This window comes from Canis lupus, chromosome 9 (assembly GCF_003254725.2).
Source record: "Canis lupus dingo isolate Sandy chromosome 9, ASM325472v2, whole genome shotgun sequence".
Classification (NCBI taxonomy): Eukaryota; Metazoa; Chordata; class Mammalia; order Carnivora; family Canidae; genus Canis; species Canis lupus.
Window position 1 is genome coordinate 19,324,805 of NC_064251.1, and position 26,526 is coordinate 19,351,330.

Here is a 26,526-nt window from a genome sequence, read left to right on the forward strand (position 1 = left end):
CTCAGAGCCTTCAGTGTGTTCCAGGGCTAAGGGGGAAGCTAGCTAGAGTATGAACTATCCCACAAACTTTTTTTTTTTTTTAAGATTTTATTTATTTGAGAGAGAGAGCATGAGCAGGGAGAGGGGTGGAGTAAAAGGGAGAAGCAGACTCCTCACTGAGCAGGGAGCCCAATACAACATGGAACTTGATCCTAGGATCTCAGGATCATGACCTGAGCAAAGGGCAGACGCTTAACTGACTGAACCACCCAGGTGTCCCTCCCAAACTTATTTGTCCACAAAATCTTTTTGTTTTAGAGGAGCACCTCACAGGATTTGGGAAACACTGCTCCCAACATTATTCAAATGTCCCTCTGAGCTCTCCTGGGGCCTTGTTCTAAGCACTCACTTTAGCCTGCTCTTTGGCTTGTATTTGCATAGCCATCAGTCAGAGGTCTGTTCAGGCAGGCCTCCATTAGGGTTACATGAGTTAGGGATTTGCCTCAATAACAATGTTTCAGGAGGTACCAACAAACTCAATCATCAAGATGTGTTACTATTTGGCAGCTAGGTCAACCAGCTGGCCCATCAGGCAGCCAGTGGATTACTAGAGGGTATAATAATAGTGCAGCAAGGGTAGAGTGACCACTGCAAGTGGGTCAGGATTCAGGGTCTGCCCAGGTGGGGTCCAGCCCTAGGGCAGCAGGACAGTCAAGCCAGACCCATTGTCTGTCTCCCCATGGACTGTGAACACCCCCCCCCCAGTAGAGGGAAGTCTTCCTCACCTCTGAACCCCCAGTCTGAATCCACAGTGCCCAGAACACAGAAGTGTTCAACTCCCTCACACAGAGAACACAGGGTTAATGCCAAGTTCAATTACCTTCCAACCCCTACTTGAGTGTCTAACTCAGCACTAGGCACAAGGAGACGCAGCCAAAGCGTACTTTGAGGTGATTGAGTGGATTGCATCTAGAAAGCTTCCCTAGTATCTGAGCAGCCTTTGTGGTGATGCCTTGCTTTGGGGGGATGAGAGGGCTGGATGCCAGAGAATTTCTGGAAAAAGTCTGTCTTTTCCCAAATACCCTTCCTCTCTGTGTCCAACAGAGCTTGACCTCAAATGTGCAAGTTCTACTATTCAGAAAAAGTTGGGCTCGGGCCTGACTGGGCTGGTACTAGATGTTTGTGATTTGTGTAATCATTGTGGCCTGGTTGGGCTCTGTAGCTGAGAGGCCCTCAGACCTGAGCTTGGGAAAAAAAAAATCTGAATGCCAAAAGCAGTTGCCCTGGGACACTTTGCTGGGCCCGCCCTTCAGGCTGGTTCCAGGACGTTCCCCTGGCTCAACTTTACTCATTCCTATGTGTCATTAGAAGGGCTTTCTACATCTCCCGTCTCTTCCTTAGAATTTCTATTTCTTTCTTCCAAGAACTATAAACTCTCATCAATTAATTTGATGACGACAGGAACAATAATAGGGTTCTGTTTAAAAAGACTGGTGTAGAAAAGTTCCACATTGCCCTGCTCAAGAGAGGAAACATTTTCACTCTTAGGCAACATCCAGCTGCAGATAAGCCTCCAGCTGATTATAGAAGATGCTCTTCTATGCAATAAAAAGCTGATCCCCCCATGACCTCTACTTGTCAACACCTCATAAGTTCACTTTGAGTTGCTTCATAGCCTCAAAATTACAATGTCTTCTGGGAATTAAGCTTTATCATAATGCGATTGTGCTAAACAAACTTCAGCAAGCGGGGCAATTTGGAGGCCGGGTAATCTGCATAGACACACAGGTTTTAGGATGCCAGGAAAGCTGGTTCTTAGGGATTGTGGAATTGGCCCTAGGTCTAGGCTGCCGGCTCTCAAATGAATGTCATTTCACGGAGCAGGGAACTGGACTTTAGGTCCATATTTACACAGTAGCAAAGCTTAGGATGTTGGTCTCCAAACACCAGATCCTATCTCCCTTTTCCTTCCCACTCCCAGGACCCAACACGTCTGCTCTAATCCCCTCCCTGCTAGGAAGGCAGAAAAGAATCTGACAGTTGATAGCAGAACCCCAGCGAGTAGGAAAGAGATTCAGTCTGATTTCCCTCCTTAATTAGTCATCTGCATTTTAAGCCATTTATCCCATTTGTGCTGTGGAAGTTTCTGTGCCCTGTCAAATGAATTTCAGGCACATAGGAAGGTAGTGGTAGGAAGTGGACAGAGGACCGTGAAGTCACACCTTGGGCAGGGCCAAAGTTCTCACCCTTGGCCACATGGTGGAATCACTTGCGGTCATTTTTTTTTTCTTTTAAGATTTTATTTATTTGAGAGAGAGAGGGAAAGAGAGAGAGCACATGCACAAACGGGGGGGAGGGGCAGAGGGAGAAGGCAAGCAGACCCCGCACTGGGCAGTGAGCCCAAAGCAGCTGGACCATGAGGGGCTCCTTCCTGGGATCCTGGAGGCAGACATTTAACCAACACTCCACCTGGGGTCATTTTATAAGTCCTAATGTCTGGGACACCAGGGTGGCTCAGCGCTTGGGCATCTGCCTTCGGCTCAGGGCGCAATCCTGGGCTCCCTGCATGGAGCTGCTTCTCCCTCTGCCTGTGTCTCTGCCTCTCTGTGCATGTGTGTTTCTCATGAATAAATAAATAAAATCTTTAAAAAGTAAAAAGTCCTAATGTCCAGGTCACACTCCAAATCAATTACCTTAGACTCTCCAAGACTGAGCTCCAGCATCAGGATTTTTTTTTAACTCCCCTTTGATTCCAACGTACAGCCAAGTGTGTGAACCAAAGCAGTATAAACCATTCTAAATCAGATGATGCCAATGTAAGGGGGGAACAGCTGCAGTTGTGATGAATGTCCATCCTTAATGGAAACAAAGCAGTATGATCTTGTACAGGGGGTCCAGGGCCCTCACCTTTTCCCATCCCTGTCACCACAGTGAATCTTTATCTCTGCAGCTTGCTTCTGCCTGGCCAGGTATTCTACAGCGTGCTTTCTGGGCATGGCCTCATCTCCCCACAGCTGCCCAGCAAGCCAGGTGCAATTATTGTGTACACTTTAAAGATGACAAAGCTGAGACTTGCTCTGATGGAAAAGGAATGCAGATCTGTGTGACTCCAAAGCCTCTCTTCCAGGAAATATTTTTGAAGTCATTATTGTATGGATTAATACTGTATGCTTAAATATAATAAAGGCTTCAACAAATATTTCCTGGGTGTCTCTTGTGGGCTGGGGGTAGAGTGGGGAGCAGGACAGGGTGAGGCCCGGCCCTCAGAGAATTTGCAACCCAGTGGGCCAGATGGACTCTATTTGAAGACTCCACTCCAACAGTCACACTTGGAAACAGGTCATTTCCAGAGACAGAGTGAAGGAAGCCAACAGGCAGCTGGCGTTGGGAGCAACAGAGGAGGGGCTGCTTCCCCTAGGGGCCAGAGTTGCGGGAAGTAAGGAAGTGGGTCCTGAGAAGGAGCCAGGCTGGTTCCAGTGGGCAAGGGGCAGGGGCCTCCCCCATCTCCTGGGAGACCCAGAGGAAGTCCCTTGAGGGTTTCAGGCAGAACAGTGACAGGATTAGCTTTGGATCATTAAGAGACAACCACCAAGGAAGTGGGCACATTCTGCTTCTCAGTACCTATTAGCTGGATGCCCCATCCTCCCTCACCACCCCACCCACCCGGCAAAGGAGGGCCCACAGAGCCCACGGGTAACGGGCTGAGGAGCACATTTGTCAGTTAGCCTCAGCTCAGATTCTCAGGAAATACCGAAATAACAAGAGACCAGAGTGACCTAACTCAGCCAGAGAAGCTGGGAGGTTTTAATCAGAAACATCAGAGAAATTAGAACCTTAACATGAACAATCCTCGCCAGCTGGAAGTTCAGTTCAGTTCTTGCCTTCAAGGTCTTTGAAAAAGAATTCTCTGTACACAATACACTGGTCAGTTTTTGTGCTTAAATAATATTCGTGGGCTGGGACTCCAACCAGGGCTGAAATCTTTACTGAAATTACACACGAACACCAGCTGATTTTCACCACACTTCTATTTGGGACATTTTGGGTATTTAAAGATAGTAAATTGTTTTCCAATAAAAAGTTAAAAATTAAAGATGAGCCTACACTCTGATATAAAATAGTAGGTGTTCCCTTAAGCCACATTCTTGCCTGGATTCTGTACCCAGTAGGTGCATAATCCATGTTGCCTAAACAGTGGGGCCCCCTTGGGGCAACCCCTGGGCCAGACACTTCTCATAAGATCACCTCATAAGAGCATCCAGAGGCAGATGTCCCAATTTTCCCATTCTACAGAGGGGGAAACAGGTTCTATTTCCAGGCTGAGCCAGGTATTCCCATCTGATTGCTGAGCAATCATCCCAGTGCTTTAGGGCCATGTTGGGGGAGATATGGTTTCTCCAGGACAGGAAAGTGCTAGGAGCTTCCCCTTTATCCTTTAGACCTAGGGTCCATAATACTTTTAGGGGCCCAGGAAAATGTTTTTGTTGTAATTTCTTTTTATTTATTTATTTATTTATTATTTATTTATTTTATTTATTTATTTTATTTTTTTTAAGATTTTATTTATTTATTCATGATAGTCACACAGAGAGAGAGACAGAGAGGCAGAGAGAGAAGCAGGCTCCATGCAGGGAGCCCGACGTGGGATTTGATCCCGGGTCTCCAGGATCGCGCCCCGGGCCAAAGGCAGGCGCCAAACCGCTGCGCCACCCAGGGATCCCTGTAATTTCTTTTAAAACTACAAGACAAATGATTAAAATGATCATGAAAACTTAATCGTGAATCCAAGCCTGAGTCATATTCATCTTTATACAATATAGTTGTAGAATGTTTTTTATAGAAGAGGGGGCCCATGAAGGCAAAAGTCACATGTGACCCCAGTGCCCCGTAGTTCTGTCCCCACATGGGAGAAGAGGGCCAAGAGCTCCTTCTCCTGGCTCCCTACCTCCCCATGTCCTGTTGGCCCCTGGGGAACTCAGCAAGGCCTGGCCAGAGCCCAGCCTATCTGTAGAGGCCCTGCGCCACACTGGCTTGGCCTGCAGAGCCCCTACCCCACACCCTGTCCTGTGACCAGCCTCCAGAGCCCCCCAGCGTCCTCGTGGCCCAGGGCTGAGGAAGGGTGTGTTCTGATTCCTGGCAGAGCCCAGCTTCCTGTTTTTCTCCAAGTGAACGAGGTCAGGCTGCTGCTGGACAGGGACGTGGGGACTAGTTATAGGCCAATAGATCCCAACCGCGTTGATGGGCTCGGTGGGTGAGGGAGGCGGGGGACAGCAGGCCCGTCCCACTGGGCGCTCAGACGGCCTCTCTTTTTGACACCTCTGCAGACCCCCAGAGATCTCCACAAGGCTTCCTTATCTTCTCTGATCTCCTGGGCTTCAATCTGCTCATCTATGAAACAGACAGGGAGGTTACGCAGTGCCTGCCCACCCACTAAGAGGATCCAAGTCAGGCTGACATGGGAGCGGAAATAGCTTTGTCAACTGCCAAGAGCTCATCAGCCATCAGCGCAGTAGGGCTGGTGAGGAGGTGCCACCTTCACAGCATCCATTTATCACTCACTCCCTTGTCCTGTGAGGGGCTCTACCCCCATATAACTTCATCTTCACCTTGACATGGAGGATGGACCCACATTCCTATTTTATGACTGAGGAAAATGAGGCTAACTTCCTCCCCTCTAGTCCCAGGGGTGGGAAGTGACCCATGTCAAGCTGTGCCCACACCACAGCCCTCTCCCTCCTTGAAGCTGGTGTGGGCGACTCCAACTCAGAACTGGGGAATCCAGCTTCCCTCTGGTTGGTGGAGGGTATGGCCTTGACCAAGGGGACTGAGGAATTACTGGGTGGGGAAGATAAGATGCTTCAGTAGCCGGTGCCCCACAGACACCAGACAGATGCCAGGGGTTTATGTAAAGAGCCTGCCCGCAGCCTCCCAGCACCACCATCCATTCGACACTGTTCACTGAGTGTTGGCTTGCTGCCGGTACATGCCCTTCTCCAGTGCCCTTGTAGGACTCCTGCACCTTCCCCCGTCTAGGGGGTGGAGCCAGCTCTCCCACCTCTGCCATAGGCTTTGGGAGGGTTTTATAACCTGTGTTTGCCCCAGTTCCCTCTCCTGGAAAATGGGACTGATCATAGTACTGACTTCACAGGGCTATTGTTCAGATTGAAGCACTCATGCATTAATTCATAGCAATTGTCATGATCAGCACCCTCTCACACTTCTTTCTTTTCAACCCCTCTTGCTTCCCAGACCTCACTTCTCTCTTCCACTTGCCCTGCCCACTACCCTCTTGGCTTCATCCCTCCCTCATCCTTACCAGGCCCTTTCCTGACTTTGGGAAAGGCATCCAGGAAAAGGAGACACTGCCAGGAGGAGTCCACAAAACTACGGCCAAGGTAGGATCTAAGTGGAGAATCCAGCCACGTGAGAGAGCAGGGTTCTAAGCTGCCAAGGGCCTCCTCTCCCACCAAGGCTTCTTGGGTCCAGGAGGAAGGGCCATTCATGGGGTCAGCCAAGGGGGCATTCATGATGCACACTCTCCGCCAGCACCTAAAGGTCCAGAAGTCCAAAACAGAGGACAAGAGGCAGCTGAGTCGCAACAGAAGCTGGCTTTTCATTTGCGTGACTTTGAGCATGAATAAGAAATGGCAGGGGACAGGGAGTCTCATCTAGGCAAAAGCAAGCCCAGGGCAGCCTGCCCATTAGCTCAAATACTTGTGGGATGCAGAAGAATAAAATAAGAGGTTAGTGCCTGATGCATGGGTAGCAACTTATGAAATATTTGCCAAACGGATAAATGACTCCATGTGGGAGTGGAGGCAAGGTGTGTTGGAGAAAGGAGTCAAAGGGAGGTGGAGCCCGGAAACGGCACCAAAGGCCACATCCACCATGCTGAATGCAGACCAAGATGGCAGCTCACAGGTAACACCAACAGCTACCCCAGAGGAGCACTTCATGTGTGCCCCAACAGTTCCGTTGTCATTACCATTGTTTTACAGACAAGGAAACTGAAACATAGAGAAATCAAGACACTGGCCTGAGGTTTATAAACCCAGACACTCCGGCCTCAGGGAGGCCTCCTCAGGCAGGCCTCTCCTGCCTCTCAGTTTATTCTTAAGAGGAATATCCTCAACTTTCAGGTCATATGTTGATTCTTCAAATCAAATGTCATGTTTTGGGCTTCTCTAAGGTTTTTTTGAGTTCATGTGCTCTGTTGAGGCTCCCTCAGTGGTCTTCTGACTCATTTTCTTCGCATTGCCACCTGTTTCTCCAGCAGCTCCATGCTGTTGGACATCTTGGTTCAAAATCAAAACAACATCAGCAATTAGGAGAGAGGATGTGGTGGTTTGCACTAGGGTGGAGGTGGTGAAGATGGAGAAAGTGAACAGTTGGCTCTGTTTGGGAGACAACTTCCAATAGTTTGGATGTGGGAGTGAGAACAATAATTATACTCACCTCATCGCAAATTAAATGATATGATGATCCTGCAGGGAGTGACATAATGCACGTGAAATGATATAATGCACACCAAAGGCACCAACTGTCCTCTAAAGCAGAGGAAACGGGTGAGGGAAGGGAAGAGAGCTGATGATAAAGAGGTTGCAGACTGAACAAGCCCTCAGCTTCATGCCACCCTGCACTGATACAGGGTTCCAGCTGAAGGCCCCAGTAGATGCTCCCACCATGGGCACCCCAGACAGCCTATTGCCTGGACATGTTTGTCATCAGTGCCCCTGTGGCAGGTGCTGTGAGGCACCATCCAAATCCCAAGTTGTTGGGAAAGCTGCCAGATGATGCCTTCAGCTGTCAGCCCTCTTTAGGGACCGCCTTGCCCAAGGCCACACCTCCTTCCAGAGGCAGGAGGTATAAAAGCCAGACCACATACCCTAACTGGAGCTGATGCTGAAGGGGCCATCTGAGGTCTGAACCCCCTGTGGAGTTGGCCAAAGTCTTCACTGATAATATGGTACTTCTCCCTCTGCCTAGTCTGACTTGGGTACCTTCCTTTCCATAGGTGTTGACCCCAAAGCACCTCTAATAAACTTTCTGCACTTGAATCTGTATCTCAGAATCTGTCTCCCAAAGAATTCAACCTGTAACAATCATCTTTACTCTCAACGGTGTTCCAGTTGGGATACTAAATTATACAATCACTCTAGCTCTGTGAGACCTATCAGGTCCCAGCACTTGTCACAGCTCATTGTCAATATTTATTTAGTGACACTGGGCAGTCTTCCTGAGATGGGTCATGTGTGGGTCTTATTCATTCCCAGTCATGCAGCTCAGGGCTTGTCATGGCAGGTGTTCAGTAGATATTTGATGAATGGATGAATGGACCACACTATATGAGCATTTAGAGAGCAATGCAGCCAGTGGGGTCATGGGAGGGGAGGGTTCTCTAAATCTTTGAAGGAAAAGTAGCAGCAAGACATGTGTACCCCTCCCACCCTCACCCATCCCAACCAACTGCTTTTGCATTTAGCTCCTCCCAATGACATTTCATCCTGACTATGGTTTTCAGGATTTTTGTGTTTGTGGTTTCACTCATCCCTTCACTCCCTCCTTCATTCATTCGTTTAATACCTAAGTACCTACTGAGCAATCCCTGTGTGTCAGGCCCAGTTCAGAGCACTGGAATACAGAGGTGAGTATAACCCCACCCTCCGTCCTCTGGAAGCTCACAAGTTAGAGCGAGGAACAGTTATGTAAACAACCGTGATGTAGTGTGAGGATGCATTGCACACCAAGGCTACCCTCAATTTTTATTTTAGCGAGACTTCACTTGCACTAATGTTGGGTGGAGGGAGGAAATGGATCCTTGGGTTTGTCTGCACCCTCAGAGGTGGCTCTGATCCCAATTGTACCTTTTCCTAAGAACCCACACCCACACTCCAACCTCACTGCTGCTCCCACTCCCTCCTCCTCCCTCTCCAACCAAAATCCATCTGTCCTGTGGCTCAGGCCAGGCTCACAGTGCCTTTCAAGATGACAAGTACTGAATCATAAACGTGGCGGTGGAGTCAGCTATTCCTTCCTGGATAAGGGTCGGTTTTAAAGCAAGCCTTCTAGAGATAACAGCCTGTTGGTTGCCTGCTCCAGACCAGGTGGGCAGAGAGCTTGTCCTGGGTGGAAAGGGAACCCAAGCTGTAGACTTGCTTGGCGTCTTGCACAGCAGACAGGAAGCCACCCACCTTCATGGGTGAAGTTCTCAGGAGCCCCAGGTGGGCCTCTGGAGGAAACCTGGAGCCAGTCTGCGGAGTTGGCAGTGCCCAGGAGAGCTGTCAGGCCACGCTACCTCCCCACCCACCCTCTAGCTTCCCATTCCCATCTCCTGTTAGTCAGAGGGGCCGCGGGAAGCTCACACACAAAGCAGAATTCCAGGAACACCAGGCTAGGCAGACTCCTGGCTGTTTTCTCAGTTCCTTTTTGCTTCTTAAAGGTCTCCCCTGTGGGAGCTCGGCCGCATGACCTTCCAGGCAGAATCCTGGTTGATTGCCTCTGCGCTGCGTCCCCCTCCCCCCACAATTACACTTCTCAGCGGCTTCTGAGAATCCTAGAAGGTCACTGCTGGAAAGGACCGTTATAGATAGTGAAAGAGGAAGCTGAATGGCTCCAGCCCAGAGAGATGGCCTCCATCTAACTGTCCCACCTGCCAGACTGCATCTCCTCAGGGTCCCCAGCCTCCGGAAGTGCAGCCATTAACCAGGCGCCAGTGGTGCGGGGCATGGGAACCAGACAATCTCACTCTTGGGTGACTGACCCTTCTCAGAGGTGATGAAATAAAAAGGTTTAACTGTTCTAGAAAAGGGTATGTGTGTGTGCTGGGGTGCTGACAACATACAAAACCCAGGCTATGATCAGAAAAGGTAGAGAGCTCTTCCAACTCACCCCCAGCGTCACAGTGGGAGGGGGAGAGATGCTGAATTTTCTAGAAGGATGAAGACCACCTGGAGGGACTGCTCAACTGAGTGTCTATGAGTGCCAAGTGATGGGAAGATTGAGTAAGAAGTGACTCCAGGCATGTTGTTGTTTCTCATTTTCCAAGTTCCCAGATGCATTTTCATTGCCTCTAGCTCTGCTTCCCCCCACACCTCTCTTCATTAACCCTGTCCTTTCTTATCTCCCCCACAGAGGTTCCCTGCCACAGGGCCTTGAGGTACAGCCCACCCTCAGACCACAGCTGACAACCACTGGTAGAGAGTTACTACCACCTACTTGGCATCAAGGGCACATTTGTGAAATGCGCCATTGTTTACATTTGCAACCACGGAGCTAATGAACTAATTGCATCTTGAGCTAACAAGCTTGTGGGTGATTGCAGACCCACTAGTGGTTGTGGAATTGTTCAGAAGGTTCTGGCTTTGAAAGCTCTTCAAAGGCCGACCTGGGGGGAAAAAAGCTTCCTTGGGTTTGGTTACTTCATCATAGTATATTTTAAGAGATTTATTGAGCAAGTCTTAACCAGATTATGAATATCTAAGTGTAGGGCATGAGCACCCCTGGCAGAGTCGTCTCCAAATACCTCCGGAGCCAGCAATGACAAAGAAGCCTTGGGCATCTGGGGAATTCAAATGAAAGAGATTTTCTGAGGGAATGCAAATTCCTAACAGTTCATTAAAACACGTGCATGCGCACGCACAAACATGCACACACGGACAACCATAGGCAAACCTTTGTGCCCAGGAATTCAGTGAAATCAAAGCAAATAATAAATGATAAATAAAGTGCCTAGGAAGAAATATGGAAGCAAGACCATTTTGATACCAAAGATGATGAGGATACAAAAATAAACATCAACTACAGTATAAAGAGCCTCATCTTGGAGCACCTAGGTGGCTCAATGGTTGAGCATCTGCCTTTGACTCAAGTTATGATCCTGGAATCCTGGGATGGAGTCCCACCCCCCACCTTGGGCTCCCAGCAGGGAGCCTGCTTTTCCCTCTGCCTATGTCTTGCCTCTCTCTCTGTATCTCTCATGAATAAATAAATAAATCTTAAAAAAAAAAAAAAGAGCCTCAGCTCTCTGTGTTTTGTTTACATTAGTGATTTATTCACATGGGTCATTTGAATATCACCTTCATGGGCTTTCTTTTTCCCACCTCCGAATTCCACCTCTGTTATTATTCATTTAACATTCTTCTCTAAACTGACTCATTTTCCTTTTTAAGCTTAGATTATTTTGAAAGTAGCATGATTATCCTTGATACTTTGAAAGGAACCTTCATCTTTGACTGTAGATGAAAAATCAGTATCATTTGCTATGTAAAATAAATCCAATAAAAACCAAATACTTGAAATGCCTGGGTGGCTGGGATCAAGTCCCACATCATGCTCTGTGCAGGGAGCCTGCGTCTCCCTCTGCCTGTCTCTACCTCTCTCTGTATCTCTCATAAATAAATAAAATCTTTAAACAAACAAACAACAAACAAAAAATACTGTTAATAAGCTCTACCTAGGTCTGTGGCCTGCCAAAAACTCTAATCCTTAGACCAATACTCTGTCTCGAAAAGATGAGCCAGTGTTAGAAAAAGGTGTTAAAGACACATTGGCACCAAAGGAGACTTTCTTCTTGACTTAATTAGAAGGATTGACAGAAAGTATGACGCACTACTTCAGACTTAATCCTCTGTCTATTCTCCACTATAGGATGGCAGCTCCATGATGCAAGGACTGGGGTCTTTGTGTTCACTGATCTACCCTGCCTGGTGCCTAGAGCTGGCCTGGTATAGAGTGTGTGGTTAGTAAATATTCGTTCAACGCATGGATTAATTAATACACAAAATGACATAGGTACAAGGCAACAATTCTTGTCACATGGAATGGTTGGAAACAGGTAAGTCCATCAACAGGGGACCAAGTAAATTACATACTAGCCAATTGTATGTGTAGCCATACTACACAATGGTATAGGATGCGGTCTTTAAAAAGAACTAGGCAGCTCTTTATGTCTTACGTGGAACTCCCTGAAATGTAAAGTGAAATAAGCAAGGAACAGAGCAGTCATGTATAGCATGCTTCCATTAATTTATTTAAAAGAGGGCAGCCTGGGTGGCTCAGCGGTTTGGCGCTGCCTTCAGCCCAGGGTGTGATCCTGGAGACCCAGGATCGAGTCCCACGTCAGGCTCCCTGTATGGAGCCTGTTTCTCCCTCTCCTTGTGTCTCTGCCTCTCTCTCTCTCTCTGTGTCTCTCATGAATAAATACATAAAATCTTAAAAAAAAAAAAGTTACTTAACCTATTTAAAAAAAATTTTTTTTAAAGAGGCTACATGGGGGCACCCAGGTGGCTCAGTCCAGTTGAACATCCAACTCTTGATTTTGGCTCGGATCATGACCTCAGGGTCGTGGGATTGAGCCCCACATCGGGCTCCCAGCTCAGGGCAGTGTCTGCTTCTCCCTCTCCCTCTACTCCTCCCCCTGGTTGCTCTCTCTTTCAAATAAATGAAATCTGTTAAAAAATAAAATAAAAAAGGCTATATGAATCTATGTGTTTGTAGATGCACAAAACATGTCTGGGAAAATGCACAAGAAACTGGTTGTTTCAAAAAAGGAAGACTTGTAGCCAGAGATGAGAGAAGCATACTCTTCTGAAATTGGGACAAAGCGCACACATCCACATCAACTATTCAAGGAATAGACTAAAAAAAAAAAAAAGGAAAAAAAAAGAAGAATTGGAAAGAAAACAACTTTCTCAGCATGACATCAGTGTTACTTAGGGCTCTGGCCCACCACGCAGGGTCCAGTGCACCACTGGCAGACGGAGTGCCTCACTTGGGGAAGCCATGGATTATAGGACAGCTCCATTAGGATGGCACAGATTTGTGAAAGCGCTCTCATCTCCACAGCTGACATCTGCTCTAATCTCTGAATCTTAACTCTGGGCTTTCCCTCCACCTCATCTGAGCATCTTTTATCTTAATGGAGTAAAATATGATTGGCCCATTAGCAGCAGAATCACATAGTCCTTGACTGAGATTTCTGGCATTCTCTCTGTCTCTAGCCCATTAAATTACTTATCTCCTCCCATAGCTTTTACCAGGAGAGGTTCCCTTTCTCAGAAAATAGGAGTGGCACTCTCGACTAACCTGGATTACAGACCCATCTTCTGTACCATTTCCATGTGTTACACAATCCCTCATAAGCACAAGCTGATTACATATGAAGGTTTATGACACTGTGATTTCATTCTCGGGCCATTTTTCATGATTGGAAACTCTCAAGATGGTGACATTTTACAAATCTCAGCATACAAGTCAGTATTGCATGTAATAGAAACTCAATTGCAGTGGCTTCACCAGGTAACAGGCAGCCGGAGGACAGCAGTCCTAGGAGGTGGGCAGTCCCTGGTTGTACCATGGTTCCATGAGGCCATCAGGGACTCAGCCCATCTCCCTTTCCACTCTGCCAACCAAGAATGAAGTTTTCATTTTTATGGTCAAGCACCGGCTGCTAGATCTACTGATAGTGGGTCCACATTCCAAACAGAAGAAGTATAATGAGCCGAAAGACAAAAGGGCATGTGCCAGCTGGATTGGCCCTTGTTAGCAAGTTTTCCCAGAAGCCCTACCCAGAGACTTGTGTGCACATCTTACTGGCCAGAATTGTGTCACATGGTCACCCTAGCTGCAAGGGAGCCTTTAAAACTGAGCAGGTCTATTACTATGGGCAAAAATAGAATTCCAATCTTCTTTTTTTTTTTTTTTTTTTTTTTAAGATTTCGTGTATTTATTTCTTTAGAGACAGACAGACCATGCACACAAGCTAGGGAGAGGGAGAGGAAAGAAAGAATCTCAGACTCTGCACTCAGCACAAAGCTGGGTGTGGAGCTCAATCCCAGGACCGCCAGATCATGACCTGAGCCAAAATAAAGAGTTAGAGATTTATCCACCCAGGTGCCCCAGAATTCCAATCTTAAAGAAGGATAGGCCGGATAACCCATAAGCAAAAGACATCATTTTAAACTACCATTATATTAGCTATTAAAGTATGCATAGCTTAGCCACCCAGGTAGATAAAGGAAGGCAATGAGGATATATTTATTCATTTTTTTAAAATCTTTCACACGTTTAGCATAGAGCTAAAATTGAACGTGGGACATATTTTGGGGAATGGGGGTGGCAGAGTGAGGTTAGATACCTACAATGGAACCTGGGAAGCCACTAGAAACAGGTTTCTGAAGCGGATGACAATAAGGAGCCACAGCAGGTTCTTGATCCGAGGAATGATGTTGAGCCAATTTAGTTCAACACATTTACTGAACCAACTCACCAGGGTGGTGATTATAAGCTGCCTCCAGGCACCGTCTGTACAGGAGATGAGGCAGGCAATCAACTGGGAACTGTGATACTTAAGAGGAAGCATTTCATCGGAACCTTGAGTTATGGATGTGATTTGACAGGCAGAACCAGAGGGGTACGTTTCAATCCACAGGACAGCCTGTGGCCCAGGTGCACTGCACTCGGAGTGGTTTGGGGGCAATAGAAAGTAGTACAGAAGGGTGTCTACAGGGAAGTTGTGAACAGTAAGATGGGGCTGGACTGTGGGGACCTTGAGAACCAGATAACAACCTTGTACTTGGGGTGCCTGGGTGGCTCAATGGCTGAGTGTCTGCTTTTGGCTTAGGTCGTGATCTTGGGGTCCCGCATTGGGCTCCCGTGGGGAGCCTGCTTCTCCCTCTGCCTGTCTCTGCCTCTCTGTGTGTGTCTCTCATGAAGATAAATAAAATCTAGATAAAGATAAATAAAATCTTTAAAAAACAAATTAAAAAAAAGCTTGTACTTTATCAGTAGGCAATGGGGAGCCACTGAGAGTTTTGAGCAAGGGAGTAACAGGACAGAGTAGGACAGAGTGGAATGGAAATGAGGGAAGCAAGAGAAAGCAGTGAGACAGCACCAGGGCACTGGTAGAAAGGGGAGACAAAGGAAGGCCACAGACACAAAGGACATTATGGAGAGAGAGAGTCAACATGGCTTGGGGAGAGCAGGCAAGAGGAGGTGTTGGAGGCGACGGAGGGTGAGAGGTGATGTCATAGAGAGAGATGGGGCACTGCACAGACAGAGCTGGAGATGCCAGGTGGCTAGAAGTGGAAATGCTTAATGAGTCCCTGGAAATTCCAGTTGGCTGCTCAAGAACGAGGTCAGAGATGAAGGTGTTTATTTGGAAGTTAACCAAGAAGGACAACTGAGGTGCCTCAGATACATTATGTCCGAAGCTGACACACCTTTCTTTCCCAGAACCTCTCTCCTCCTCTGGCTCCTGAGCAGCAGCAGCAGCCCAGACTTGGCCCTCCCATCCTCCAGCCACGCCCAATCTGCTGATTTATTTTCTCAATAGCGAGTCTCTCTGTATTTTGCTGATCTCTCTTGCTCCCCATCCCCTTGCACTGCCTTAGTCCAGCCCCTATCATCCTCTTACCTGGTCTACTGCAAAGCTCCCCCAACCCTGACTGGTCTCCAAATCTGTAGCCTGTACCCTATCCCCCAATCCTTTCACACTGCAGAAGAGAAATGTCTCTAAAATTCTGTTCTGGAAATGTTCTTTGTCTCTCCCCTGGCCCAGCCTACAAGACCCTCTATAATCCAGATCATAGCCAGTGGGACCAGCCTGAGTCTCACTCACCTCGTCCTTGCATCCCACACCCAGTTCCTCAATGTGTCTTGACATGTCCCTTGTCTCCATGCTCTTCCCACCTTATTCACCTGGCTTACTGCTACTATACAGCTTGGCAGCAATAGGTTCAAGCATCACTTCCTCTAAGAAACCTTCTTTGATCTCCTCTATGTGTTCTTACTTTACCCGGGGGCTTCCTTCTACCCTCTACATTGTATGGCAACCTTACCTTTCCTCTAGTGCAGGCTTCATGACTTTTTCAACTTTCTCTGTTGAGAGAGAGGCATAACAGGTATTCAACTAATGTTTGTTGAATGATTAAAAGAAGTCAGGAATGAAAGAGAACTCCTAGGGAGAAAGTTTAAAGAACTGGGGTGCTTAGGATAAAACTTGGGGAGTGCCTCAGTTTTTAAGAGTGGGAGAAGGAGGGGTGCCTGGGTGGCTCAATCGGTTAAGCATCTGCTTTTGGCTCAAGTCATGATCCGGGAGTTCCGGGATTGAGCCCTGAGTTGAGCCCTGAGTCAGGCTCCCTACTCAGCAGGGAGTCTGCTTCTCCCTCTTCTTCTGCTCCTCCCCCTGCTCATGTTCTCTCTCCCACTTGTTCACTCTCTCTCTCAAATAAATAAAATCTTTCTTAAAAAAAGAAGCGGGGGTGGGGGGAGAAGGAGGGGCGCCTGGGGGGCTCAGTCAGTTGAGCATCCAACTCTTGATTTTGGCTCAGGTTATGATCTCAGGGTCGTGAGATTGAGCCCCCCAAGGAGCCTGATTGGGATTCTCTTTCTCCTTCTCCCTCTGTTCCTCCCCACCCTCTATCTCTCCCTAAAACAAAACAAAACAAGAATGGGAGAAGGAAAGAGACACAGAAAGCGCAATATCTCCAAAGACTCAGGAAGAGAATTGTCCTAAAACCCCAGTTATCCCTTTACTGTCTCCATAATTTTGCCTTTTCCAGAACAACATATAGTTGGAATCATACAGTATGTAGCCTTTTCAGATTGTCTTCCTTCACTTAGTAATAAGCATTTAAGTTCCCTGCATGTCTTTTCATGGCTTGATAGCTCATTTCTTTTTAGTGCTGAATAATATTTCATTGTCTGAATCTATCACAATTTATTTATTTATTACTATGGAGACAGTACAAAGATCAGTGGTTGCCAGGGGTTGAGACAGAAGGAAGGAATGAATAGACAGAAAGCAGTGGATTTTCAGGGCAGTGAAAATACTCTGTATGATACCATAGTGATAGATACTTGTCATTACACATTTTTCAAATCCACAGAATATAAAGCCACAAGAGTGAACGCTACTGTAAACTGTGGACTTGGGATGATTTTGGGTCAGTGTAGGTTCATTGGTTGTTTAAAAAATACCACTCCCGTGGGGGGTGTTGATACTGTAGGAGGCTGTGCATGGGGGAAATCTCTGCACCTTCTGCTCAATCTTGCTGTGAATCTAAAACAGCTCTTTTTTTTTTTAAGATTTTATTTATTTAGATTTTATTTATCTATGAGAGACTCAGAGGCAGAGACATAGGCAGAGGGAGAAGCAGACTCCCCATGGGGAGCCTGATGTGGGGCTCAGACGCAGCCCTTAAAACAGCTCTCAAAAATGTTAATTCTTTTTGGGGCACCTGGGCCGCTCAGTCCGTTAAGCGTCTGCCTTCCGCTCAGGTCATGGTCCCAGGGTCCTGGGATTGAGCCCAGATTCTGGCTTCCTGCTCAGCAGGGAATCTGTTGCTCCCTCTCTCTCTGCCCCTCCCTCCCGCCCCAACCCCTTCTCATGTGCGTGCATTCTCTCTCTTAAATAAATAAATGAAATCTTTTTTTAAAAAAGTTAAGTTTTTTGTTGTTGTTGTTTTTTTTAATTCCAGTAATGACTGGGAATGTTTTCCCCTCTCTACTTTTCAGGTCCCAGTTTAACTCCTCAGGGAAGCCTTCTCTGAGCCTCTCCACTGTGTCAGATCCCACATTATCCTCTCCCATCCCATACCTGCCCTGGTCCTGGGCGGTGTGCCCTCCCATCTGGTTCTTACCTCCCCTTCTTTGCACTGGTGACTGATCCCTGTGGGCTCCCAGGTGAAGGAGAGGCGCTGGCAGAAAGTCATGGGGTGGAAAGGGGAATGAAAGGAGACTCTTCATCCCTCTTGGTCTTGAGTCATGTCTATGGAAGGGGTTGTGTCTCCTCTCTGGTTCCAACTTCTTCCAAGAGACCCCGGCCCCAGCCACTGATTATACTGCTTCCTCCTCAAGAACCTCTAGTCCAGGGGCACCTGGGTGGCTCAGTCAGTTAAGCATCTGCCTTCAGCTCAGATCATGATCCCAGGGTCCTGAGATCAAGCCCTGAGTCCCGCTCCTTGCTCAGCAGGAAGTCTACTTCTCTTTGTCCCTCTGCCCCTTCTCCCTACTTGTGTTCTCTCTCTCTTTCAAATAAATAAATAAATAAATAAATATCTTTAAAAAAGATAAACAAAAACAAAAAACCCACCTCTCCAGCCCAGGAGGATCAGTGGATTCCTGATTACCTTGCCATCTCCTCCTGGACTTCTTCGCAATTCCATCCTTTCTGTAACCAACTCCTTGGATGTTTACAAGCTCAGAGTGAGTGCTGCCTCCCTAGTTGGGCCCTGCCTGATATAATACATTGTATCCTCCTTCTCTGTGGCCTCTGTCACTTGGAATGACTTACGTCCTCATCTGGAGTCACATGCTTGAGCAAGGTCTGCCCACCCATTAGACTGGAAGCTCCAAAGGGCAGGCACAGGCCTGGAGGTTCTGCACTTCCCAGGACCTGACAGAGTAAGTGCACCGAGCACCACATTTATGGTGTCTGCAGATGAGAGATGAGATGACATCATCTGAGCAATTAGTGGGTGTCCATGGAGAGAAGGGGTAGTGGGCCAGAAACCACACAGCAAGGGGTACATGCAAGTGGGAAATGAAGCAGACACCCAGAGCGCCCAGAATTTTGGGAGTTAGGAGAGGAAAAGAAGGTTGGGCCAACAGTGTAGGGAAAAGCCAAGACAGAGGGTTTTTAAATTATGATTTGTCTGTTTCTAGGCTGGGGAGACTTGATCATATTTGGAGGTTGAGAGGAAGATGCCAAAGGGGAGGAGGTCAAGGGTAGGAGAACCTGGGACATGGGGGGTGGAACACATGACTGCAGTGGTCTTTTAGGAGGATTAAGGCCAGAAGAAGGGTTGAGAATGGTGTGGAGAGGAGACTGCAGGCAGGGAGGGGAGTTAGGAGGAGATAACCAACCAACCGGCATCGAACCTTACTTAAGCCAGGGCTCCCTAAGAGGGCCCATGAGTTGAAAAAGGTATCAGAACGGATGTTCAGGACCTGTTCTCGGTAAGGTCATTTTTGCCCAGTGCCCCACAGAGAACCCCAGCCAGTCAGCTCCAACGTCTGCAGAGATGGGCACCTCTTCTTATCCACATCACCATGGCTCCTCCTCTTCTCCAACAACACTGTGGTTTGCCATGCTCCCTTCCATCTCCCATGTGGGGCAGAATTGGTGGGAGGCAGGCAGGACCCAGGATCTGTGTGCTGATAAAAGTTTAACAACCAGCCTGAGGGTAGGTAAGCCTGGCTTTAAACTGTTTGCCAATTTCCACGGTGTAAATACTCTCTTCTAATCCAGTGTTCAGCTACTAACATGAGGTCACTGAAGGCAAAGTAGGAACGGAGCTCTAGCACACCACTGCCTGCACCCATTCCCTCTCCTGCCTCCCTGGCCCCCCACATACCTCTAGACTGGGCAGCAGCAATGGTAGGCCTAAGCCAGAGAGGACTGCAATAGCACCATGCTGCAGACCCGGGCAGGCTCTCCTGGGGAAGGTAGAACTGCCTCTCCTCCAGAAACATCCACCCCCACCCCCCAGTCACCTCTGATCTCAGCCTCACATCTGAGTTCTTCTCAAGTATAACTTCAGTATCTCACAAGAATTTGGGGCCTGAGATCCACAGACACTCAGATGACTCACTAACCACTTTCTCACTAGACATGGCTGGACACCATTAACTGTGCTGACTAAGGTGATAAAAACCAGAATATAATTTCCTTTTTCCCAAAGCAAACAGAAGAGGAAAAATGATTGAGGGAGCTCCAAGTATTGTCTCACTGATGCTCGACAGTCACTCACTCTTCCATAGAACTCATGGGCAAATGGCTCCCTGAAGCCCAAAGGCCCTTTGCAGAGTCCTTCATGGCTCTGGGATCATGCCTGGTTTGAATCCCAGCTCTTTTTTTTTTTTAGATTTATTTATTTATTTTAGGGGGCGGGAGAGTATGTGTGCAAGCATGCATGGTGGGGGTGCAGAAGGAAAGAATCTCAAGATCTCAAGCAGACTCCCTACTGAGTGCTGAGCCCTCAAGCCCTGAGCCCCACTGCGGGGCTCTATCTCATAACCCCAAGGTCATGAACCTGAGCTGAATCAAGAGACTGATGCTTAACCAAGTGAGCCATCCAGGCGCCTCCCCGTCCCCCCGCCCCACCCCAAGCTCTTCTATTACAGCCAATGACCTTGCATAAGTCACTTCTCTCAGAGCCTCGGTTTGCTCATCTGTGAAATGGGAGTGATAATAATAATACCTATTTTGTGGGGTTAGACTGTAAGTGTTCTCAACGGCGGGGGCGGGGGGCAATTTCCGCTTCCTTTGGGACATTCTGCAATGTCTGGAGACATTTTTTGTTGTCACAACTGGGTGTAGGAAGGGTGGCGTTACTGGCAGCTAGTGAGCAGAGGCTCTTGAACATCCTACAAGGTGTATGACAGCCTTTCATACCAAATAATTATCCAACCCCAAAAGTCCATAGGGCCAGCTGAGAAAGCCCATACTAGAGTGAATAATCAGGGAGGTTACAGACACACATGAAGCACTTAGACGTGTCCAGTTGCATTTTTGCAAGGTCTCAAAAAACAGAAGCTTCTATTCTTTTTTGGAAAAGCCCAGAGCCCCGTTTATCCCTTTTCCAGACCTGAACCCCTGGGGTAGGATGTAGAAACCCTTGAGTGCTGAGAACCTGGCTCACCACTCTAGGTGTGAGTCAGTCTATAAATGTCAATTTCTTTTATTTAAAGCAGAGCCGGGGCTGCACATGTGACTCAAGGCTGGAAGCCTCTCCAGGTTATCGTGACTTAACTGGCTGAGCTGGGAGGAAGTAATTTTGCCCTGAAGCTCTCCTTCCAGGAGATACAAGCATCTCAAGGTTAAAAGATTCCATGGTGCTCACTGAGACTGGGAACTGTGTTGTTTTTCATCTCACCCCCCATACAGCGGGGCTTGGAAAGGCCTGAGAAAGGTAACTGAAACCACGAGACCCTTCATGTCCTCAAATGCCTTCCTCACTGGTCTGTAAGGGTTTGTCCCTCTGCTGCAACCTGATGTGAATCCCTTCTGCGGAGCTGCAATTTTAGGTCAACAGAGCACTCTCTCCTGCTAATACACATTAGTGTTAGTGGGTAGATTTAAAGACAGATAATCTTGATGGGGTGGTGTATGCATGCAGGGGACCCAAAACTAAAGAAGTGTCATGGGAAGCTGGGTAAAGTACGTGGGCATTGGGTGTCTTAAAGGAATGAGAGCCAGCCAGGGAGCGTCTGCCGACTCTGTACCAGTGCCCACGTCTTTCTGGAGAAGTGGTGTGCCCAGAGGCAAACAGGTGGTGGGAGAGGCAAGCCGAGCATCCAGGCTTACTTATACCGACCTGAAAAGCACCATCTGGCCAAGCTCCACCTCTCCCGGGGTGACTGAAATGAAAAACCCTGGGGTTGGAAGGAATTTTAGGGGCTCCCAGCCTCCTTTTTCCCCACCATCTCCTGGTCAGTGGCCGAGCCAGTTATGCACCAGAGACTATCCAGCTCCAAAGCATGGGCATTATGAGGACCACAACTTCAAATGCTTTAGGGGCCAGACAGAGGACATAAGCTAAGTGGTTGCGTGTTAAGATAACACAGGCTGAGGCTGCAAGGAACTGTAGGCTCTGCTCTAAGGCATTCAAATTCAAATTAAAAAAAAAAAAAAAAACAAAACAAAACCAACCACATTGGACCAGCCAAACAAAACATATCTGTGGCCTGAGTGGGTGGGTGAGGCCCTTAGGTTGCGAGTTTTTGACCCCTAACTAAATAAATGGTCTTCCCTAACCCCCAACAACAGAGATCTCCAAAAAATGGCTTTGAGCTACCACAGACTGTCTGAAAATGAGAGCTCCTGAGCAGGTCTTTGCTCTAACACTTCCAGAGATGGAATGATCCTTAACCTCCCGAGACAACCTGGGATTGGGCCTGCCTAAGCCCACCACTAGAGCCAGTTGCCAGACCTGCCTGCCATGGACCAGTGAAGCAGGTAGGGTGCCCAGGTAGGGGCATATCTTTTACTCTGCAAACCGTTTTGAAAAGGTTGTAGGGGCACCTGGGTGGCTCAGTGGTTGAGCCTCTGCCTTCTGCTCAGCTAGTTATCCTGGGTCCTGGGATGGAGTTCCCATCCTGCTCTCCACAGAGAGCCAGGTTCTCCCTTTGCCAATGTCTCTGCCCCTCTCTCTGTGTCTCTCATGGATAAGTAAATAAAATCTTATTTTAAAAAAAGTTTGTGGGGCACCTGGGTGGCTCAGTGGTTGAGCATCTGCCTTTGGCTCAAGTCGTGATCCTGGGGTCCTGAGATCAAGTCCCGCATCGGGCTCTCCACAAGGAGCCTGCTTCCTCTGCCTACCTCTCTGCCTCTGTGTCTCTCATGAATTTAAAAAAAAAAAAAAAGTTTGTAATTTTCTACTATAAATAAAATGCAAGCTCATTGTGGAAACACTGGAAAATACAGATACCTTCCCTAACCACATTCTGAAAGAAGCACTGTTGACACCTTGGACCATATTCAGATTTCAGGTCCCTTTTCTCGCACAGGTGAAGTTCCAGTCTTCTCTCTGGCCCTGTAACCTGTAAACCCAGCTGGGAGATGCTTCGCGCAGCGCTCCCACTCCGTTGCTTCTCTGGCTGCACGAAGGGGTTGCACCAAGCCATCCACAAGCTCTCTCATCAGACCCGGGTCCATTAGGCCCTGGGCTCCCCAGGCTTCTCAAGGGAAGGCACCAGAAGCTGTCTTAGGCACCAGAACCTGTCTTACTCGTCCTCAGGGATTCTACAGCGCCAAGCACACAGTAAGTGCTCAATAAAAGCGTTTCGAACCACCACCCCCCCCACCCCCCCCCCCCCCCACCTCACGCCACACCTTCCCCAGCCGCCAGGGCTAAGTGCAAAGAGGAAGCAGAACCAGACCGGGGTGGGAGAGCGCCTCGCCGTCTCCAAGGTAACCCTAGTGCAAGGCTGGGGGTGCCCACGCATGCGCACAGCCGCCCTTCCTTCCCGTAACCTCCAGAAGCACGCAACACGTAAAAAGACTGCCAGAAGGCCAATGCGCATGTGTGGTTACACCAACACCCCGGCTGCCTCCGCCTTCTGTCAATCTGTCCGCCTAGCAATCTCTGCTCTATAAACACTGTCCGGAAATAGTGCCCATTTCTGGAAACGAGGCCTTCCTAGCCAATCTTTGCTAAGGGCTGGACGACGGGACCAGCCTGGATGCGCCTCCTCATTGGTTAGCCTGGGGGGGCGGGGCCAAGGTCGAGGTGCGGCCCGAGCCAGGAGGCGCGAAGCGAGGCAAATCTGCAGCCGCCGGGGGAGGCGTGGCCCCGGGGGCGGCCGGGAAGGCGGCGAGGGGGCGGGGCCCGCGGCCGGGGCTGGGCGACAGCAGTCCCGTAGCCCAGCGGTCGGCGGCCGGCGGCGGGAGATCGCGGGCGAGGGGAGCGCGACACTCGCTGCTTGGGGAGATCGGCGCTCGGCCGGTAGGTGACTGGGCGGGACCCCGGGGCCCGGAGCGGGGCGCCACGGAGCGGAGGGGACGCGTCGCCCCTCCGCCTGGGACCGGGCCGCCGCCTGGCCGGCCGCCCGGAATGGTGGGGGTCGGCGGCGCGGGTCAGGTCCTCCCGCGCGGGGGCCCCGGCGGCGGGCCGCGAGCGCTCGCTTCGCACCACGCCGCTAGGGTCACGGCCGCACGCCGTGCCCGCCTCGCACCCCCGCAGGCCGCACACGCGCCCAGAGCGCGCGAAGGGGCGCCCTGCTTCCCCTTGCCCGACACCCCTTTTCTCCCCGCACTCGGCGGCGCCGCGGCCAAGCCCTCCCCTCCTGCGCCTCTCCCGGGGGCCCCCGGGGTGGGAACTCGCCTGGCGCGGGGACGGACGGTGGCGTGGCGATGCACGAGCGCTTCGGGGCTGTGCGCCCTCCACCTGCCCTGGCAGTGAAACCCTCGGCCTTCCCTTGGGAAGTTCTCCGGTCACACCCCGAGGCGGGGAGAAGGAGTCGACGTGCCCTTGGCACCCAGCGGGGCAGTGCTGGCCACGCTCAGCATCCTCTTTCTCACCCTGAGCCTCTGTAAGCCTTGTGTCCGCCCCACTCAGGAGTTCTTCTGTGGGCCCCCGTACGCTGTTCCCATCTTGAAAGCCCACGGGTCACTAGGCAGAAAGAGGCCTCTTGTACAGGGCAGAGTCCCACCTGCCCAGAAGCCTCCTCGGTGCTGGGTAACTTCAGAAAAAAAGCGCTTCCTTCCTAATTAGAGTTTAAAATTTTGCCTTGGGTCTTAAAAAGTGGACCGGGGAAGTCATGTGGGGAAGAAGAGGATGGCTGGAGAAGAGTACAGAAATCAGTGGTGTGAACGGTAGAATCATTTTTGTCAACTGGAAAGTGTGAACACCGGTGGCTTGATTAAGGAATCTAAAAGCAAGTGAAGTTAAGTGATGAGAAGTGGGGCCCAGTACAGAATAGCAGTCTCAAGCTCATTCCAGGAAAAATGTTGAAAACCCCTTGACTAGAAACATGGTCTTTCTGAAACATTACAGGGAGATAGTATCTTAACATTAGTGATGTTTTTTGTTTTTTTCTTTTTTCTTTCTTTTTTTTTTTTTTTTTTTTTTTACTTTGTATCTTCATACCTATAACCTCCTTTTTCCTTCAGACATCTGGGTGAAGAAATAGACAGTATTGTCCAGTTTGATAGGTGAGAGTACTGAGGCAGGTGGTGGGGTGGGTGGTATTCATGTTGCCTTATGCCTCATAGCTCAGACTCAGGGTGAGGAGCCTGGGCCACTGGAGTCTTAACCAGCTTCCTTCCCCTGGGCCAGGACCACCACATTATGGGACTTAGTTGCAAGAAGAAGAAGAAGGGAGACGTTTGCTGTGGTATGCTCTTACCATGAGAGGACAGGTGCTTGTCTTGCTTATGATGTATTTGGGGTTACTCTTGGTGTTTTTTAAGTGATGTCAAGGCCAGTTCTTTGGGTGCAGTGATGCCAGACCTCTGACATCTTTAAGACATCCTCACTTATTTTGAAGGGTGTGGTGAACTTCTCAGAAGATCTCAAAATAAAAGTTATATAGTCTCTGACTTTAATTTTAGAAATACGTACCCAGGTGTATGTTCCCACACTTTTGTAAAATCAGACAGCAATAAGCTGCGAAGCTTTAGGTCACCTTCTGACTGTTTTTCAGATTATAAGGAGCAGTTCTGAAGGGGAGTTTTTGCCTCTGGTATTGTCTGTTAGGGTTTGTGGGAGCGGCACCACAGACAGAGACCCTGCCAAATGAGCCTTCATCTATTAAACAAAAATGTCTGGTTGGCTGTTTCGCCTCAACAGATGGAGGTTTGGTTCCTCATTTTGGTTCTCCTGTTGAACACTGACTCCTTTGTGATCTGCTTGGAGTGTTTGTATATCATTTAATGTTGAGAGGCAGGCTTGCCCTGATTGGTTGTCCAAATCCAGGCAACTGTTGTGATTTTTTTGGTTCATGGTAACAGTTCATCCTGGCCAAGGTCTGGTGAGAGATCTGTAGAGATGGGAAAGGCAGAGCTTCATCCAGGCTTGTTTTCTTCACTGTTGGCACCCTCTTAAGAGCATTCTATCACTTTGGCTTGTGAAGTCATTTTTAATTTCCTATTTTTTTTCCTGTCTCAGTGGACAGCACAGGAGCTTTTCTGACAGGTCTGCCTTGCCTTGATGAAGAGGTGACAGATTCATAGTGGTTGGCCTGACAGATGCTCTTTCCGGGAGGATAGTTAAGAAGTATAGAACCCAACTCAGTCCTAAATTAAAAGTATAAGTCAGCTTGATACTCATATAGGCAGCATATTTGTACCAAAGGCTACCATCATCTCAAAGCTGGTTTTTTTTTTCCTGGCAAAAGGTTAAAATGCAACTAAAATTCTGCTTTCGTGATTAATAAGTCACTACCGCAGTTGTGTCTGATGCTTCCTGTTTGCCCCATTTTAGTATTTCAGTTAAACTGGAAACATCTGAGCATTATGGGCACTTTTGATGGCACCGGTGTGAAATTGGCGGGAAGGGAGACAATTCCATGTCCGTGGGTTTGGGAACCATAAGGATACAAAGGCCCTCTGGCCTCTGCGCTCCGTGGGAAGAAGGAAAAGGAGTAGGGGCTGAGCATCCTCAAGGGGTGGGGTGAGTGAAGTGATGCACGTGTGAAGGCTTTGCATTTACTTGGGTGATGCTGACTGAAATGTTGAAAGCAGTAGATTAGAAATAGAAGGCTAAACTTAGGACACATTGTGTAGTAGAACATTTCAGTTGAGCTGAGTGAAACATTGAAGTGTGTTGGGTCTGGAGCCTTCAGTTCTGGGTTTGTCTTATTTACCTGAGTGACACTACAGAGAAAAGTCATTTTTCCTGAGTGGCCTGTGGCCTGTGTGCCCTTCTTTGTATTCTAGTTTAAAAGATCCTCTTCCTGGCTTGCAATTTTACATCCTTTAACCCCTTATCCTCCTGCTATAAATCTCTTAAAATTATATGGCATCAAGAGTAATGGTACCTTGTAACCTTTTTTTTTTTTTTTGGTATTTTCTTACAACACTCATGTAAAGAAAGACAGAGCCAA

The 26,526-nt window shown here is 48.6% G+C and overlaps 1 protein-coding gene across 2 annotated transcripts in view; it reads left to right on the top strand.

Annotated features, from left to right (window-relative positions):
* Positions 1 to 23,281: 23,281 nt before the first annotated feature.
* Positions 23,282 to 26,526, top strand: part of MAP3K14 (mitogen-activated protein kinase kinase kinase 14) — a 46,972-nt gene continuing 43,727 nt past the window's right edge. The window contains exon 1 of one of the 2 annotated variants that reach the window (XM_025440732.3): positions 23,282 to 23,426. The gene's annotated coding sequence lies outside the window, so the exon portion shown is untranslated. The remainder of the gene's footprint in view (positions 23,427 to 26,526) is intronic. The other variant, XM_049113980.1, reaches the window with a different exon arrangement.